The 18,117-nt window shown below is 38.4% G+C and overlaps 1 long non-coding RNA gene and 1 pseudogene across 2 annotated transcripts in view; both read right to left on the bottom strand.

Annotated features, from left to right (window-relative positions):
- Positions 1–8,163: 8,163 nt before the first annotated feature.
- On the bottom strand, positions 8,164–15,378 carry LOC143665220 (heme-binding protein 1 pseudogene; annotated as a pseudogene).
- Positions 15,379–16,654: 1,276 nt separating this feature from the next.
- LOC143665669 (uncharacterized) overlaps positions 16,655–18,117 on the bottom strand; it is a 37,483-nt gene continuing 36,020 nt past the window's right edge. Inside the window, exon 7 of one of the 2 annotated variants that reach the window (XR_013167149.1) lies at positions 16,655–17,065. This is a non-coding gene — a long non-coding RNA (uncharacterized LOC143665669). The remainder of the gene's footprint in view (positions 17,066–18,117) is intronic. The other variant, XR_013167151.1, reaches the window with a different exon arrangement.

The following is an 18,117-nucleotide window of genomic DNA, read 5'->3' as shown; positions in this document are numbered from 1 at the left end:
CTGTTCCACAGTCTGTATCCCTTCGGCTCCAATTACCCAATATCTTACCCTATTTCTATCTCCTGATGGTCTCTGTTACCAACAAAATTCTCCAAGTTTATTCACTAATGTCAGTTCATATCAGTGAAACCATACAGTATTTGTCTTTTTGTTTCTGGCTAACCTCACTCAGCATAATGTCCTTAAGGTCTGTTCTAGTTTGCTAGCTGCCGGAATGCAATATACCAAAAACGGAATGGCTTTTAACAAGGGGAATTTAATAAGTTGCAAGTTTACAGTTCTAAGGGTGAGAAAATGTCCCAATTAAAACAAGTCTATAGAAATGTCCAATCAAAGGCATCCAGGGAAAGATACCTTGGTTCAAGAAGGCTGATGAAGTTCAGGGTCTCTCTCTCAAGTGAGATGGCACATGGCGAACACAGTCAGGGCTTCTGTCTCGGCTGGAAGGGCACATGGCGAATACGATGTCATCTGCTAGCTTTGTCTCCTGGCTTCCTGTTTCAAGGTCCATCCATGTTGTTACATACTTCATAACTGTATTCTGTCTTACAGCTGCATAATATTCCATCATATGTATATACCACAGTTTGTTTAGCCACCCATCTGTTGATGGACATTTTGGCTGTTTCCATCTCTTGGTAATTGTAAATAATGCTGCTATAAACACTGGTGTGCAAATGTCCGTTTGTGTCCTTGCCCTCCTGTCCTTTGAGTAGAGGCAGCATATAGATGGGTCCCGTTCCCTAATCCATTCTGCCAGTCCATGTCCCCTGATTGGGAAGCTTAATCCATCAACATCAGTGTTCTTACTACCCGGGCTTTTTGCCTTTTGGCTTTTATATGTCCTTCTAATTTTCCTTCTTTTTACCTTTACTCATGGTCTTCCTTTCTACACTCTTCTCCACACCTCTCTCTTCTGCCTTCGATCTGTCTCTAGTGCTCCCTTTAGTACTTCTTGCAGAGCTGGTCTCTTGGTCACAAATCCTCTCAGTGATTTTTTGTCTGAAAATGTTTTAATTTCTCCCTCATTGTTAAAGGACAATTTTGCTGGATATAGAATTCTTGGTTGGCAATTTTTCTATTTTAATAATTTAAATATATCATCCCACTGTCTTCTTGCCTCCATGGTTTCTGTTGAGAAATCTACACATAGTCTTATTGGGCTTTCCTTGTATGTGATTGATTGCTTTTCTCTTTCTGCTTTCAAGATTCTCTCTTTCTCTTTGGCATCTGACATTCTGATTAGTAAGTGTCTTGGAGTACGTCTATTTGGATCTATTCTCTTTTGGGTATGCTGCACTTCTTGGTTCTGAAATTTTAAGTCTTTCATAAGAGTTGGGAAATTTTCAGTGATAATTTCCTCCATTAGTTTTTCTCCTCCTTTTCCCTTCTCTTCTCCTTCTGGGACACCCACAACACGTATATTTGTGCGCTTCATATTGTCCTTCAATTCCCTGAGTCCCTGCTCATATTTTTCCATTTTTTTCCCCTATGTTTTCTTTTTCTTGCTGGATTTCAGATGTTCCATCCTCCAGTTCAGAAATCCTATGTTCTGTCTCTCGAAATCTACCATTGTAGGTTTCCATTGTTTTTTTCATCTCTTCTACCGTGCCTTTCATTCCCATAAGTTCTGTGATTTGTTTTTTCAGACTTTCCATTTCTTCTTTTTGTTCATTCCTTGCCTTCTTTATATTCTCCCTCAATTCATTGATTTGGTTTTTGATGAGGTTTTCCATGTCTGTTCGTATATTCTGAATTAAATGTTTCAGCTCCTGTATCTCAGTTGAATTGTTGGTTTGTTCCTTTGACTGGGCCATATCTTCAATTTTCCTAGTGTGATTTGTTATTTTTTGCTGGCGCCTAGGCATTTAATTACCTTAATTAGTTTACTCTGGAGATTGCTTTCATTTTTTTTTACCTAGGATTTTCTTGCTAGATGAATTTGTTGTCTATTTGTTCTTTGACATTCAGTTCAGCTTTTTCTGGACCTCTAGCTTAGGTTTTGTTTAACATAGGAGAATTTTTCAGTTCTTGTTTGCTTGTTTCTTGCCCTGCTTGTATGGTGCCTTTTTCCCCACACCCTGAGGAGGGTCTACATAGGTATTACAGACCCCAGCTGGATTTTTCCCAGACCAAACTGGCCTCCTATGAGGAGGAAAGATTCACCTGCGTTGGTTTTCCCCAAAGGTGAGACCCAGCAGATTGACAGACTTTCCTATGAAGTCTCTGGGCTCTGTTTTTCTTATCCTGCCCCGTATGTGGTGCTTGTCTGCCTGCAGGTCCCACCAGCATAAGATGATGCGGTACCTTTAACTTTGCCTGGAGGCATGGTGGAGACAGAGGAGAGGTTGTATGCTGGTTTTAATGGCTTCAAATTACCAAGCCCTGGTGTCTGAATTCCTTGAGAGAGGGATTCCACCTGAGTTGGGCTTCACCCCTCCCCTGGGGAAGGCACAGGTTCCAGACAAGGCCTTAAAATCAGTTTGTTTCTGCCTGTTCCTGGGGCAGTTGCAGCCTGAGGAGTCCTGCTGCTGTATCCAAAGGCAGTCAAGCTTTTGTAGAAACACAGCCACAAAAATTTCTGTTTCTTTCTCTTTTTTTCCTTTTTCCGTCAGCCCTGCCCCCTTGGCACCGGGGCAAAAATGAGCGACCTCTGCTTTGACCAGGTTCACCTGAGCTGGGGGCCTATTTTTAGTAGTCAGAGTTTGTTAATTAATGCCACAATTGGCATTTGGTTTGGCTCAGCTCCTGCTGCTGGTGAAGTCTCTTTCCTTTCCCCTCTGGGAAGCAGCCTGTAGGGGAGGGGTGCCGGCCGCCGCAGCTTGGGGAACTCATGGTTCTGGGGGGGCTCTCAGCCGGTCCAGCTGGTCCAGACTGGGGTATGCTGTGTGTCCGGTCACTGACGTGGCCCCAGGAGCTGTTCTGTATTGTTTCTGATTATTTACTAATTGTTCTGGAGGACGAACTAAAACACGCACATTGCTAAGCTGCCACCTTGGCCCGGAAGTCAAGATTTTCTTTTTAAAAGATATTCCAGGGTGGGCCATGGTGGCTCAGCAGGCAGAGTTCTCACCTGCCATGCTAGAGACCCACGTTTGATTCCTGGTGCCTGCTCATGCAAAAAACAACAACAACAACTAAAAAAAACCCAAGAAAATATAAAAGATATTCCAAGTTGTAGATGATTTGGAGGGGTTAGACTAGAAGCAGAGAAACCAGATGGGTGATTCCGATATCCAGTTAAGAGAAACTAGGCCCTGATTTAAGCTGGTGGTAATGAAGATAAAGAAGGGGTCAGATCTGAGAGATGTATAGGATATGGAAGTTATAGGATTTAATAACTGATTCTATGGTGGGAATGAAGTCACAGGTTTCTGAATTGGGAAACAGAATAGAGGGTAACCCTTGACCAAGAAGGGTTATCTATGCAGATGAACAAGGTTGGTGACAGAAATAGTTGTTTATTCACATTAAGTTGAACACCAGTGAAATGTCCCAGAGGCAGCAAGATATAATAATCTGAAGATCAGGGCTGAAGTCTGAGTTGGAGATAGAAATTTGGAAATGATTGACCAAAAGGTTGAAGCCATGGACATTAATGAGATCCACTGGGGATGACAACTGACCAGGGGTGAGGTACCCTTGCCTGTCCCACACCCTTGCGGCAGCCTGCCATGGGGTCAAGCCCCTGGCTAGCTTGCTGGTGACAGAAAAGGACATAAAAAATCCCCTTCTCCAAGATCAGGGGTGGGTAAGACAGATCACTGATGGTGACAATTGAGTTGCAACTTGGCATTGCTGGGGACCCGGCTCTGGGATGGGCCATTATTCCAACCTGCCCCAAGCAAAAGTAGTTTAGAAAATGAAGGGAGTCTAAGAAACAGTAGAGACAGGAGCCTCCTCACAAGCCAGAGCCCGAGATAAGACAGAGACCCAGTAAGGGCAGGGAGGACCTTGGGCATTCGCCTAAGCAGACCTTCCTGATAGGACTGACACTCAAGAAAATCTATCTTATACCAGCTGGTTACAAAATCAAGAAACAGACATCTCAGGGATTAAAACCCTGAGTTAACATTTTAAAATATTAAAGTGCACCGTGTAAAATAAGATGGTACAAGATAAGGAGACAGGAAATGATGACTATCCAAAGGAAGAGGATAAAAACTAAAAAAAAAAACAAAAAAAACCACTAATAAAGAAGTCCAGAATGTACACATACTGAATAAATTCTTTAAAAAATGATCTTAAAAATACTCAAGGACATGAAAAAAATACTCAAGGACATGAAGGAAAGTACAGAGAAAGAAGTAACTGATATTACAAAAAACATTGAATGAGCAATATGAGAATCTCAGTAAAGTGACAGAAATTTTAAAATTTGAAAGGAAATGAATTTAAAATCTGTTTTTAAAATTTAAAAAGGAAACAAACAGGCCTATTGGAATTCAAGCCCATAATAGTTGAAATGAAAATCTCCCAGGAGGGTTTCAATAGCAGGTTGCAGTTGGTAGAAAAAAGAATCAGTGAACACAAAGACAAGACAATTGAAATGAATCGGCCAGGAGCAGAAGGAAAAAGAACTATAAAAAGTAAAAATAACCTAATATACCTCTAGGACATCATCAAACATACCAATACACTCATATGGGAGTCCCAGAAGGAGAAGAAAGAGAACTGGGCAGAAGGAATAATCAAAAAAATAATGATAGAGCATTTCCCAAACTTAGCAAACGATGTGAATATGCACATCCAAGCACTCTAGAGAACGCTGAACAGGATAAACATGAAGAAATATACACCCTGTCATATACTGATCACATTATCAAACGAAAAGGACAAGGAGAGATTTCTGAAAGCTGCGAGAGAAAAGCAAAGTGTTAAGTACAAGGGAGTCCTAACTAGTTGAGTGTTGATTTCTCACCAGACACTATGGAAGCAAGTAGGTAGTGGGTGGAAATATTTCAAGTGCTGAAGGAAAACAAATGCTAACCAAGAAATTCATATCCAGCAAGACTTTATTTTAAAAATGAGAGATTAAAAAAGTTAACTCAAAATGGATCAAAGATCTAAACATTAGGTCTAAGACCATAAAACAGTTAGAGGAAAATGTTGGGAGATATCTTATGGATCTTACAACTGGAGGCGGTTTTATGGACCTTAAACCTAAAGCAAAAGCACTGAAGAAGGAAATAAATAAATGGGAACTCCTCAAAATTAAACACTTTTGTGCATCAAAGAACTTCATCAAGAAAGTAGAAAGACAGCCTTCACAATGGGAGACAATATTTGGAAACGACATATCAGATAAAGGTCTAGTATCCAGAATTTATAAAGAGATTGTTCATCTCAACAACAAAAAGACAGCCAACCCAATTACAAAATGGGAAAAAGACTTGAACAGACACCTCTCAGAAGAGGAAATACGGATGGCCAAGAGGCACATGAAGAGATGCTCAATGTCCCTGGCCATTAGAGAAATGCAAATCAAAACCACAATGAGATATCATCTCACACCCACCAGAATGGCCATTATCAACAAAACAGAAAATGACAAGTGCTGGAGAGGATGCGGAGAAAGAGGCACACTTATCCACTGTTGGTGGGAATGTCAAATGGTGCAACCACTGTGGAAGGCAGTTTGGCGGTTCCTCAAAAAGCTGAATATAGAATTGCCATACGACCCAGCAATACCATTGCTAGGTATCTACTCAAAGGACTTAAGGGCAAAGACACAAACGGACATTTGCACACCAATGTTTATAGCAGCATTATTTACAATTGCAAAGAGATGGAAACAGCCAAAATCTCCATCAACAGAAGAGTGGCTAAACAAACTGTGGTATATACATACGATGGAATATTATGCAGCTTTAAGACAAGATAAACTTATGAACCATGTAATAACATGGATGGACCTAGAGAATATTATGCTGAGTGAATCCAGCCAAAAACTAAAGGACAAATACTGTATGGTCCCACTGATGTGAACGGACATTCGAGAATAAACTTGAAATATGTCATTGGTAACAGAGTTCAGCAGGAGTTAGAAACAGGGTAAGACAATGGGTAATTGAAGCTGAAGGGATACAGACTGTGCAACAGGACTAGATACAAAAACTCAAAAATGGACAGCACAATAATACCTAATTGTAAAGTAATCATGTTAAAACACTGAATGAAGCTGCATCTGAGCTATAGGTTTTTGTTTTGTTTTGTTTTGATTTTACTATTATTACTTTTATTTTTTTTTCTATATTAACATTCTATATCTTTTTCGGTTATGTTGCTAGTTCTTCTAAACCAATGCAAATGTACTAAGAAATGATGATCATGCATCTATGTGATGATGTTAAGAATTAATGATTGCATGTGTAGAATGGTATGATCTCTAAATGTTGGGTTAATTTCTTTTTTTCCGTTAATTAAAAAAAAAAAAAAAGAGAGAAGGGATAATTGGAGATGAAGGGATACAGACTGTACAACGGGACTGGATATAAAAACTCAGAAATGGACAGCACAATACTACCCAATTGTAATGCAATTATGTTAAAACACTGAATGAAGCTGCATGTGAGGTATAGGTTTTTTGTGTTTGTTTTTTTTGTTTTTTTTTCTTTCTATTATTGTTTTAATTCTTATTCTGTTGTCTTTTTATTTCTTTTTCTAAATTGATGCAAATGTACTAAGAAATGATGAATATGCAACTATGTGATGTTATTAAGAATTACTGATTGTACATGTAGATTGGAATGATTTCTAATTGTTTTGTTAATTCTTTTTTTAATTAATAAAAAAAAAAAAAATGAGAGATTAAGACATGTACTGCTTTGAAACTATGTACCCCCAGAGTAGCCATGCCCTTAACCCTAATCCAATCTTGAGGGGGCAGACCTACTGCTTGAGTGGGATCTTTTGATTAGATTATTTCTATGGAGATGTGACTCCCGCCCATTTAAGGTGGGTCTTAATTAGTTTGCTAGAGTCCTTAAGAGGAAGATCTTTTTGAGAAAGCACCGATGCTTGGAGAGCCTATACAGAGAGCTGTGGCCTAGACACAGACATTTGGAGATGTTTGGTGAGCCAACATAGAAGGCCACTGGAATCAGAAAGCAACACAACCCAGGAGCAAAGGACCAGGAGATACCAACCATGAGTCTTACCAGCTGACAGAGAAACTCTGGACGTGATTGTCCTTCCCTGAGTGAAAGTAGCCTTTTGTTGATGCCTTAATTTGGATGTTTTTATGGCCATAGAATTGTAGACTTGTAACTTAATTAACCCCCTTTGTAAAAGCCAATTCCTTTTCGGCATATTGCAGTCTGGCAGCTTTAGCAAACCTAAATAATACATACCAGATAAGCAAAAGCTGGGGGAGTTCCTCACCACTAGACCTGCCATGCAAACAATGCTAAAGGGAGTTCTTCAGATACTAAGAAAAGAACAACAGGCAGTGGTTCAAAGTGACAAAAAAATAAATAAATAAAGACCTGTGATAAAGATAACCATTTGGGTAATTACAAATGCCAGTAATATTGTATATTTTTTGGTATATAACTCGACTTCTTATTTCCTGTAGGTGTTAAAATGCAAATCCATAAAAAAATGGTAAACCTAGGTTTTGGACATGCAATTTACAGATGTAAATGGTAACAAGTACACAAGAAAGTAAAGGGACAGAAGGGTATAAGAAAAGTATATGTATATGCTATTGAAGTCAAGTTTGGATGTCAAATTTTTTTCAGCTTTATAAGCCAAAGATCTTTACTATCAGTTTCTCTTAGACAAAGCTCTTATAAGAATCACAGATGAAAACACATACCAATCACATTTTCCCCTTAATAACAAAATAAAAATTCAATAATCATTTTTTAAAAAGCAGTTTTAGTGACTCAGAGAGCTGGGAAAAGAGCTGTTTTTGTTTTGTTTTGTTTTGTTGGTCTATCAGAATTTCCTAAATCAATCAGAAGGACACTGCCTTTGTTGCCATGTGATTTTTGACCAGGAGAAAAAGAGCTTCAATGTTTGGTAACATGTCTATTTCAGAAAACTGGCAGTAACTGGCTTTGAAGAGACATTGGTTAAGCTGGAGCTGCAGGTGGAATCGGAGGAGCACTAACACCCCCCCCACACACACCAAGCTGTGGGTTCCATCACATTCTTAGCTCAGTGAGTCACTCTCGCCTTCACCAGCCAGACCTCGCTGCAACGTCCGAGGGCTTCATGGGAAGACAGTAGCCGGTGCAGAAGCACATGTCACTCCAACAGGCAACTGTGCCCTCTGGGGCTGTGTGCAGCTGGGCGGCTTGAGCCATGTAATTGGCTTCCTTGGAATAACCACCAAATTGCATGGAGTGAACAGTGATGCTTTCCCTCTCTTCAATCTTAATGCTTTCATCACTGGGAATCAGAGGGCTGCTCCAAAAATGGTTTGGAATCCAGAACCAGACTTTTAATTTCTTCTGTAGGGAACCATCTTCACTGGAGAACACAACAAAGGAAACAGGGACTGCCATCTACAGTCCAAGTCCCTTGCCATTGGTACCTCCCAATGTCATTGGTACCTTCATGATTTTGAAGGCTTATCTGTCACTTCTACTGTGGCAAACTTTCTGCCTTCACTGGCTCTTTCTTCATAGGAGACTTCTTCCACTTTCTTTTCTTCCAGTCCGTTCTAATCATAGATTCTGCGTTAATTTTCCAAAGCATGGAAAACCTTATAGTCAATCAATCTTACTCTCATTAATGAGTGCTTGATTCATGCCAAGTATTTTACAAATATTTTCGCTACTCTGGATGTTAAATTTTAACCCCATGGTAACCACAAGGAATATATATGATAAATATATCTGGATAGAAATGAGGAGGTACCAACATGGTACAACCCCAAAATGAAAATAAATATAAAAGCAGTAAATGAAAGGAAGAATTGAGGGACAAAAATGCTATAAGACTATCAAAGACCAAATAACAAAATGACAGAAGAAAGTCCTGCATTATCAATAGTGACTTTAAATGTAAATGGATTAAACTTCCAGTCAGTTAGCAGAGATTGACAGAAGGGATTAAAAAAACATGGGCCAACTACTTGCTGTCTGCAGCAAACTTACCTTAAATTCAAAGTCACAAGTAGGTTGAAAGTGAAAGCAAGGAGAGAAAATATAGCATGCATGTTGTAGCCAAAAGAAAGCTGGGGATGCTATAACATATATACACATATCTATGATATATATATATATATATATATATATATAGATAGATAGATAGATAGATAGATAGATATAGATATAGATATATATATATATATCAGATAAAATAGACTATAAATCAAAAATAGTTACAAGGCACAACAGTGGTCATTATACTGATAAAGACGTCAATTCAACAAGAAGACATAACTATTATAAATATTATATATATATATGCATCTAACAGCAAAGAGTTTGCTTTTTTAACTAGTTCATATCAGCGAGATCATGCTATCTTTGTCCTTTTTTTGTCTAGTTTCTTTCATTCAACATAATGTCCTCAAGGTTCATATATATTGTTGCATGCATCTGGACTTCATTCCTTCTTACTGCTGAATAACATTCCATATGTATAAACCACATCTTGTTTATCCACTCATCAGTTGACGAACATTTGGGTTGCTTCCATCTTTTGGCAATTGTAAATAATGCCACTATGAACATCAGTGTGCAGATGTCTCTTTGCATCCCTGTTTCCAGTTCTTCTGGCTATATACCTAGTAGCAGAATTGCCAGATCTTATGGCAATTCTCAGCTTCCTGAAGAATTACCAAACTGTATTCCACAGAGGCTGCACAATTTTACATTCCCACCAGAAGTGAATGAGTGTTCCTTTTTCCCCACATTTTCCCAACATTTGTATCTTTCTGTTTTTTTTTTTTTAATACTGGCTATTCTACTAGGTGTGAAATGGTATCTCATTGTGTTTTTATTTGTGTTTCCCTAACAGCTAATGATGTTGGGTATCTTTTCATGTGTTGTTTGGTCATTTTTATTTCCTCTTTAGAAAAATGTCTGTTCAAATATTTTGCCCAGTTTTTAATTGGGTTGTTTGTCTTTTTTTGGGGGGGGGGGTTGTTTGTCTTTTGATTGTTGAGTTGTAAGTTTTCTTTATATATTCTGGATATTAAACCCTTATCAGATATGTGGCTTCCAAATAATTTCTCATGTTGTGTATGCTGCTTTTTCAAAAAGAAAGGACTTTTTAAAAAGTCCTTTGAAGCACAGAAGTATTTCATTTTGAGGAGGTCCATTTTTTTCTTTCATTGCTTGTACTTTGGGTATAAAGTCTAAGAAACCATTGCCTAACACAAGATCTTGAAAACACTTCCCTACATTTCTTTTCTAGGAGTTTTATAGTGCTGATTCTTATATTTAGGGTTTTGATCCATTTTGAGTTAATTTTTGTATAAGGTGTGAGGTAGGGGATCTCTTTCATTCTTTTGGATATGGATATTTGGTTTTCCCAACACCATTTGTTGAAGACACTATTCTGTCCCAGTTGGGTAGACTTGGCAGCCTTGTCAAATAACAATTGGCATAGATGTGAGGGTCTAATTCTGAACTCTCAATTTGATTCCATGGGTCAGTATATCTATTCTTGTTCCAATACCAAGGCTGTTGCAGCCAATGTAGTTTTGCAATATGCTTTAAAGACAGGAAATGTGAGTCCTCCAATTTGTTCTTCTTTTTCAAGATGTTTTTGGCTATTTGGGGCCCCCCATCCTTCCAAACAAATTTGGCAATTGGCTTTTCCAATTCTGCAGGTAGGCTGTAGAAATTTTTATTGGGATTGCATTGAATCTGTAAATCAATTTGGGTAAAACTGACATCTTAACAATATTTCAATCCATGAACACAGATTAGCCTTCCATTTATTTGGGTCTTCTTTGATTTTTTTTGAGCAATGTTTTATAGTTTTCTAAGTATAAGTTCTTACATCCTTGATTAAATTTATTCCTAGATATTTGATTCTTTTAGCTGCTATTTTAAATGGAAATTTTCTCTTGATTTCCTCCTCAGATTGCTCATCATTAGCAACACTACTGATTTTTGCTTCTTGATCTTGGGTCTCACCACTTTGCTGACCTTGTTTGTTAGTTCTTCTAGTTTTGTTGTAGACTTTTTTGTACTTTCTCTATATAAGATCATATCATCTGCAAATAGCAAAAGTTTTACTTGTTCCTTTGCAAATAAGTTGCTTTTTATTTTTCTTGCCTAACTGCACTGGCTAGAACTTCTAGCAAAATGTTGAATAACAGTGGTGACAGTCAGCATCCTTGTCTTGTACCAGATCTTAGAGGGAAAGCTTTCAGTCTTTCATAATTAAGGACACCACTGAGTATGATGCTAGCTGTAAGTTTTTCATATATGCCCACAATCATTCTAAAGAGGCTTCCTTCTATTCTTATCTTTTAAAGACTTTTTACCAAGAAATTGTTCTGGATTTTTTCAAATGCCTTTTCTGCATCAATCAATGTGATCATGTTTTTTCCCTTTTAATTTATTAATGTGATGTATTACATCAACTGATTTTCTTATATTGAGCCACCATTGCATACCAGGGATAAAATCCACTTAATCATGGTGTATAATACTTTGATGTGTTGTTGGATTAGATTTGCAAGGATTTTGTTAAGGATTTTTGCATCTACATTCATCAGAGATATCAGCCTGTAATTTTTTTTTCTTGTAGTATCTTTATCTGGCTTTGGAATTAGGATAATATTGGCTTCATAAGATGAGTTAGTGTTCCCTCCTCTTCAATTTTTTGGGGAGAGTTCAAGCATGATTGATATTAATTCTTCTTGGAATGCCTAGTATAATTCCCTTGTGAAGCTATCTTATCCTGGGCTTTTTGTTGTTGTTCTTGGGAGGTTTTTGATGACTGACTCAATCTCTTTACTTGTGATTCATCTGTTGAAGTATTCTATTTCTTCTAGAGTCAGTGTACGTTGTTTGTGTGTTTGTAGGATTGGTCCATTTCATCTAGGTTGTCTAACTTATTGGCATACAGTTGTTTATAATATCTTCTTCTGGTCCTTTTCAATCTATGGGGTCAATTAGTAATGCCCCCCTTCTTATTTCTGATTTTATTTATTTGCATCTTCTTTTTTTTTCCTTGTCAGTCTAGTAAAAGGTTTGCCAATTTTATTGATCATCTCAAAGAACCAATATTTTGTTGATATTCCCTCTTTTTTTAATTCTCCATTTCATTTATTTCTGCTCTAATCTTTATCATTTCTTTCATTCTTTTTCCTTTAGGATTCATTTGCTCTTCTTTTTCTAGTTCCTTTAGTTGTGCAGTTATGTCTTTGATTTTAGCTTTTTCTTCTTTTTTTAATGTAGGCATTTAGGGCTATAAATTTCCCTTTCACCATTGCCTTCCTTGCATCCCATAAGTTTTTGTATGTTATATTCTTGTTTTCATTCATCTCAAGAATTCACTGATTTCTCTTGCAACTTCATCCTTGGCCTATTGGTTGTTTAAGAATGTGTTTTTTAGCCTCCATATATTTGTGAATCTTCCAGTGCTCCCATTGTTATTTATTTCCAGATTCATTCCATTATGATCAGAGAAAGTGCTTTGTATGATTTCAATATTTTAAATTTATGGAAACCTGTTCTGTGACACAGCAGAAAGTCTATCTTGGTGAATGATCCAGGAGCACATGAAAGGAATGTGTATCCTGCTATTTTTGGGTGCCATGTTCAGTAGAATATCTATTAGGTGTGAATAATCTATTAGATTTTTCAAATATGTTTCTTTATTGATCCTCTGTCTGGATGTTCTATATATTGATTAGAGTGGTGTATTGTAGTCTCCAGCTATTATTGTAGAGGTGTCTATTTCTCCTTCCCATTTTGCCAGTGTTTGCCTCATGTATTTTGGAGCAGTATGGTTAGGTGAATAAATATTTATGATTGTTATTTCTTCTTGGTGAATTGCCCCTTTTATAAATATATGGTGTCCTTTGTCTCTTATAACAGTCTTTCATTTTAAGTCTATTTTGTCCAATATTAATGTAGGCACCCCAGCTCTTTTTTGGTTTCCATTTGCATGGAATATCTTTTTCTAACCTTTCACTTTCAACTTATTTGTGTCTTTTGACCCAAGGTGAGTCTCTTGTATACAGTATATAGATGAATTTTTTTTTATCCAACTGGCCAATCTGTGTCTTTTTATTGGGAATTTAATCCATTAAGTTTCAATGTTATTACTATAAAGGCAGTACTTACATAAACCATTTTACCTTTGGCTTTTAAATGTTAGTAAACATTTTCTGAGGAAACAGAACTGACAGGAGATACTTGTAAATATTATAGTATTTTATAAAATTGTCTCCCCCAGTTGTGGAGATGCATGAGTCCAGGTTTTATAAGGCAGGCTGCAAGCTGGGTACTCTGATGAAGGTTTTTGATGAGTTCCCCAGGAAGAGTTGGCTAGCTGAAGCAGAGATGGAAATTCTATCCTTTGACTGCTGAAGTAACCACTTCTCCTTTTAAAGCCTTCAGCTGATTGGATGAAACTTCTCTGTGTGCTGAAGGCAGTCTTCTCAGTTGATTGTAGATGAATTACCCATAGATATAATCAACTTACTGATGATTTAAATCCCAAACTGTCTTCACAGAAACAGGCCAGTGGTGCTTGACCAAACACCTGGGCACCAATACCTGGCCAAGTTGACACATGAGCCTAACCATAATATATATCATATCATATTTTTGTCTTTTTTTTTTCATCCTTTGACTATTGCTGCTATTCTTCATTTGTACACTCTCCTCCAGATCTCTGTCTCCTGTCTTTTCCTTTCAGCCTGTAACACTTCATTTAGTATTTCTTGCAGGACAAGTGTCTTGTTAATGAACTGTCTCAGGTTGTTTCTTTCTGTAAATATATTAGACTCTTTCTTGTGTTTTGAAGGACAATTTTGATGGATAATGTATTCTTGGCTGGCATTTTTTCTCTTTCAGTCCCTTAAATATATAAATATACCATTCTGCTGCCTTCTTGTCTCCATAATTTCTGGTGAGAAATCAGAACCAAGTGATATTTAGCATCCTTTATAGGTGATGAATTGCTTTTCTATTTCTGCTTTCAGAATTCTCTTTTTCTTTCTTTCTTTTTTTTTTTTTTTAACATGGGCAGGCACCAGGAATCGAACCCGGGTCCTCTGGCATTGCAGGCAAGCATTCTTGCCTGCTGAGCCACCGTGGCCCGCCCTCAGAATTCTCTTTTTATCTTTGGCATATGACATTCTGATTAGTGTGTGTCTTGGAGTATGTCTATTAGAAATTATTCTGTTTGCAGTATATTGTACTTCCTGGACATGTATATTTAAATCTTTTGTAAGAGTTGGGAAATTTCCTCAGATAAATTCCCTGCCCCTTTTCCCTTTTCTTCTTCTGGGATACCCATGATGTGTAGCTTTGTTTCATTCAATTCCCAGAGAACCTGCTCAATTTTTTTTTCATTCTTTTCTCTGTTATTCTGTCTGTACAATTATGGATGTTCCACCTTCTAATTCACTGATCCTTTCTTCTGCCTGTTCAAATCTGCTGTTGTATGCCTCTAGTGTATCTTTAACCTCATCTATTGTGCCTTTTATTCCCATACGTTCTGTTATTTTACTTCACATATTTTTTAATTCTTCTTTATGCTCACCCAGTATCTCTTTAATATTCTTTATCACTTTAGCCATTTTCCCTTCCTCTACTTGAATTGATTTAGGAGATTTGTTTGAACATCTTTGATTAGTTTTTCCAAATTTTATGCCTCCTCTGAAGTTTTAATTTGTTCCCTTGACTGAGCCATATCTTCCTGTTTCCTAGTATGGATTGTAAATTTTGTTTTTATATCTGGGCAGCTGATTATCTTGATGGATTAACTCCAAAGGGCCATTTATCCCTTAGTCTGGGGTTTTATAATTGATTACCTTTGTGTTAAGGTTCTTTTTTGACACTTGGTCCAACCTGTCTTGAACCTTTAGAGTAGCCCCTGCTTGTTCAGTTTCTCAGTTGTTCTTAATCTAATTCTTGTCCTGGGTATGCAGTATAATTTTTCTAAGATTGAACTTTTTGTGCAATTATTTCATCTCCAGAATAACACTTCCTTTCATTTGTTCCTTTTCTGGGTATCTTGGTCTGTTTGTTTTTGTGCAGAATTTTCTCCCCAGCCCCTATAATTTGCTTAAAATCTCCCCTTCATTCATTGCCCCCTTTTCCTTACACTTTTCTGGTCTCTGTTCCCAGAGAGGAGCACCTCCACAGGCCCTCCAACCACAGCCGCCGGCCAGATACCATACTGAGGCAACTTGCCTCCGGGTGGGAGCTGGGCACCTGCCACTGCCATGGCATGCTTCATTCTACTATTTTTTTTTTTGCTGCTGCAGCTTCTCAGCCTCCCTGTCCTGCTCTTTCCTGAATGCTGTACCATGCTTCCCTGGCCTCTGGAGCACCAGAGACCTTGTTTCAGGCAATTCCTGGCTGTTCACTAACTGCTATTAGAGGAGGGGTATATCCTGCAGCTCCCTACTCTGCTATCTTCCCCTGGAAGTCCCAGGACCCCTCCTGATAGAAACTCTCAGAACACTTCCTCAACACAATAAAAGGCACATAAGAAAAACCCACTCCTATCATCATATTTAAAGGGGGAAGTCTGAAAGCTCTCCCGCTAAGACCAGAAACAAGGCAAGGCTGTCCACTGTCACCCCTGTTAATTGAACATTGTGTCAAAAGTTATTACCGGAACAATTAGGCAAGTAAAAGAAACAAAAGGCATCTGAATTGGAAAGGGAGAAGTAAAACTTGCTCTATTTGCCGATGATATGATCCAAATAGAGAAAACCCTGAAAAATCCACAACAAAGTTCCTAGAACTAGTAAGTGAATTTAGCAAAGTGGTAGGATACAAAGTGGTAGGATAATACCCCAGAATATTGTTTCTATACACAATTAACAATTGTAAGAAGAAATGGATTTTTTAAATTCCAATTACAGTAGCAACAAAAAGAATCAAATATCTGGGAATAAATCCAACCAAGGATGTAAAGGACTTGTACACAAAGAATTACAAAACATTGCCAGACAAAATCAAAGAAGACCTAGACAAAAGGGAGGACATTCCATGTTCATGGATTGGAAGACTAAATGTTGTTAAGTTGTCAGTTCTATCCAAAGACACAATACTTAGCAAAAATGGCAGGTATTACGTTTGCACCAGCTAAAAATAACATTTTTATTTGTCACAATGCACCAATTTTAAAAACATATAAATTCAATGTGTAGTAGGAATATAAAGTTTTAAGAGGTGGAAGAAAATGTGCTGTGTAAAAAATACAAATGCACCTTGTACTGAAAACTAAATAATTTTATTTAGAAGTGGTTTCTATATAATGTCAAAGTACTATTTCTAGCCTTCCTAATATAATGTATAAATAAAAAATATTTCTATCTCAAACAGCAATATCAGTATTTCTCAGCAAAAAAAAAAAAACCAACACTGTAGTATATACATGGAAAGATAGAAAGATAGGTACTGTTCTGATGTGAGTTTTCAAGTTTGATTTCATTAAAATTTTTTCTAAAACTTTAAGAACTACATACACAAAAGTAAAAAGATGAGGTAAAAATTTTTACTTTTTTTTCAGAAGGAATTTGAAACTTAATACTCAGATATCCCAATGCCTAGGCTCTAGAATGGTCTTTAGAAATGTCCTCCATAAACAGCGCGGTGAGTATGACAACGTGCATCTGAGCCACATAGAGACGAGCGGATTTTTCAGTCCTGTAAGCACAGCAATGATGTTTTTCTCTGTTATCACAAATGAGTTGTGACTGAGTTTTCCCCCCAATATTGCTGCATGTGGGTCTGCATGAGGCACCGTGCTGCAGTAAGAGCAGCTACAAGGCCGCTCAAACTCGCCATGCATTGCCCATGTGGGAAGAATCATCAGTCTCCTGACCCCGGCAGGTGAAAGAGGAGGAGGAGGAAACATTCTTGGTTCAAAAGAGTTGAAATAAGTCACTGTCCAAGAAAAGCTGCAACAGGAGAATCCGAGAGTTATGGAGATTACAAACTGAATTCAGAATCCTTATAGCCCCAGCATCTACACCATCTTCGTTTTTCAAATTCTCCCTAAGCAACTCTTTTACGATCAGGTAGGGGATGGCAAGTAGGAAGGCGAGGAGGGCAGCAGACAGCTGTGAGCCCAGCTCAGAGAGGAGCTGGGCCGGACACCGCCGAGCCCCGGCTGGCCGCTCGCGGCCCTCGGGGCGATGCCATTGAACTTATGTCGCAGGATCGGAGATCCGTCCAGTTCGCGGGAGCAGCAACCCCCGGCCTGCGAAGAGCTCCGCTGGCAGGTCTCTACCTGGTTCACCTCGCCCTCCTCCTGGTCCAGCTCACCCTCCTCCCAGCCCAGCTCGCCCCCTTCCCAGTCCACCTTGCCCTCCTCCCAGCTCACCTCGCCCTCTCTCCTGACCCACCTCGCCCTCCTTCCGGTCCACCTCGCCCTCCTCCGGGCTCAGCTCACCCTCCTCCCAGTCCACCTCGCTCCCCCCCCACCTCGCCCTCCTCTCAGCCCAGCAGGCCCTCTGCCAATTCTCCCCCCACCCCCCCGAGAATATGGAACACATCACCGTGGGTACCAGACTACATGGGGGAAAGACCTAATCATTTATAACTTTATAAATTCTTGTTAACTCTTCCTTGTTGGATGGAAGTTTTATCTTGCATTATAATTTAAATCTGGATTGTTTATATCTTGCCTCTAATCTGGACAATTAATTCCTGGAAAATAGGAATGACATCTCATAGTCTTTCTCTGTCTCAAATATTTACCGAGTGCCATCAACCTGTGAAGCTCTGGTGTAGACACGAGGGACAGTACTGTGAACAAGTCAGACAAGGTTCTCCTCTCATGAGGCTTACATTCTTGTGGACGTATTTGATTTATTATGTCCCACATTTTTCTCTGACCTCTATCATTAGAAATTTTCCTTAATCTCAGCCTCCCAGCGTGACAGTCAATTAAATATTTTTTTTAAAAAAAGGTATAATTGAGTTATGAGGAGTCACTATGACATGGAGG

This window comes from Tamandua tetradactyla, chromosome 21, assembly GCF_023851605.1.
Source record: "Tamandua tetradactyla isolate mTamTet1 chromosome 21, mTamTet1.pri, whole genome shotgun sequence".
NCBI lineage: Eukaryota > Metazoa > Chordata > Mammalia > Pilosa > Myrmecophagidae > Tamandua > Tamandua tetradactyla.
Note: the sequence above shows the minus strand (reverse complement) of the source record. Positions and strands in the feature narration are given on the sequence as shown.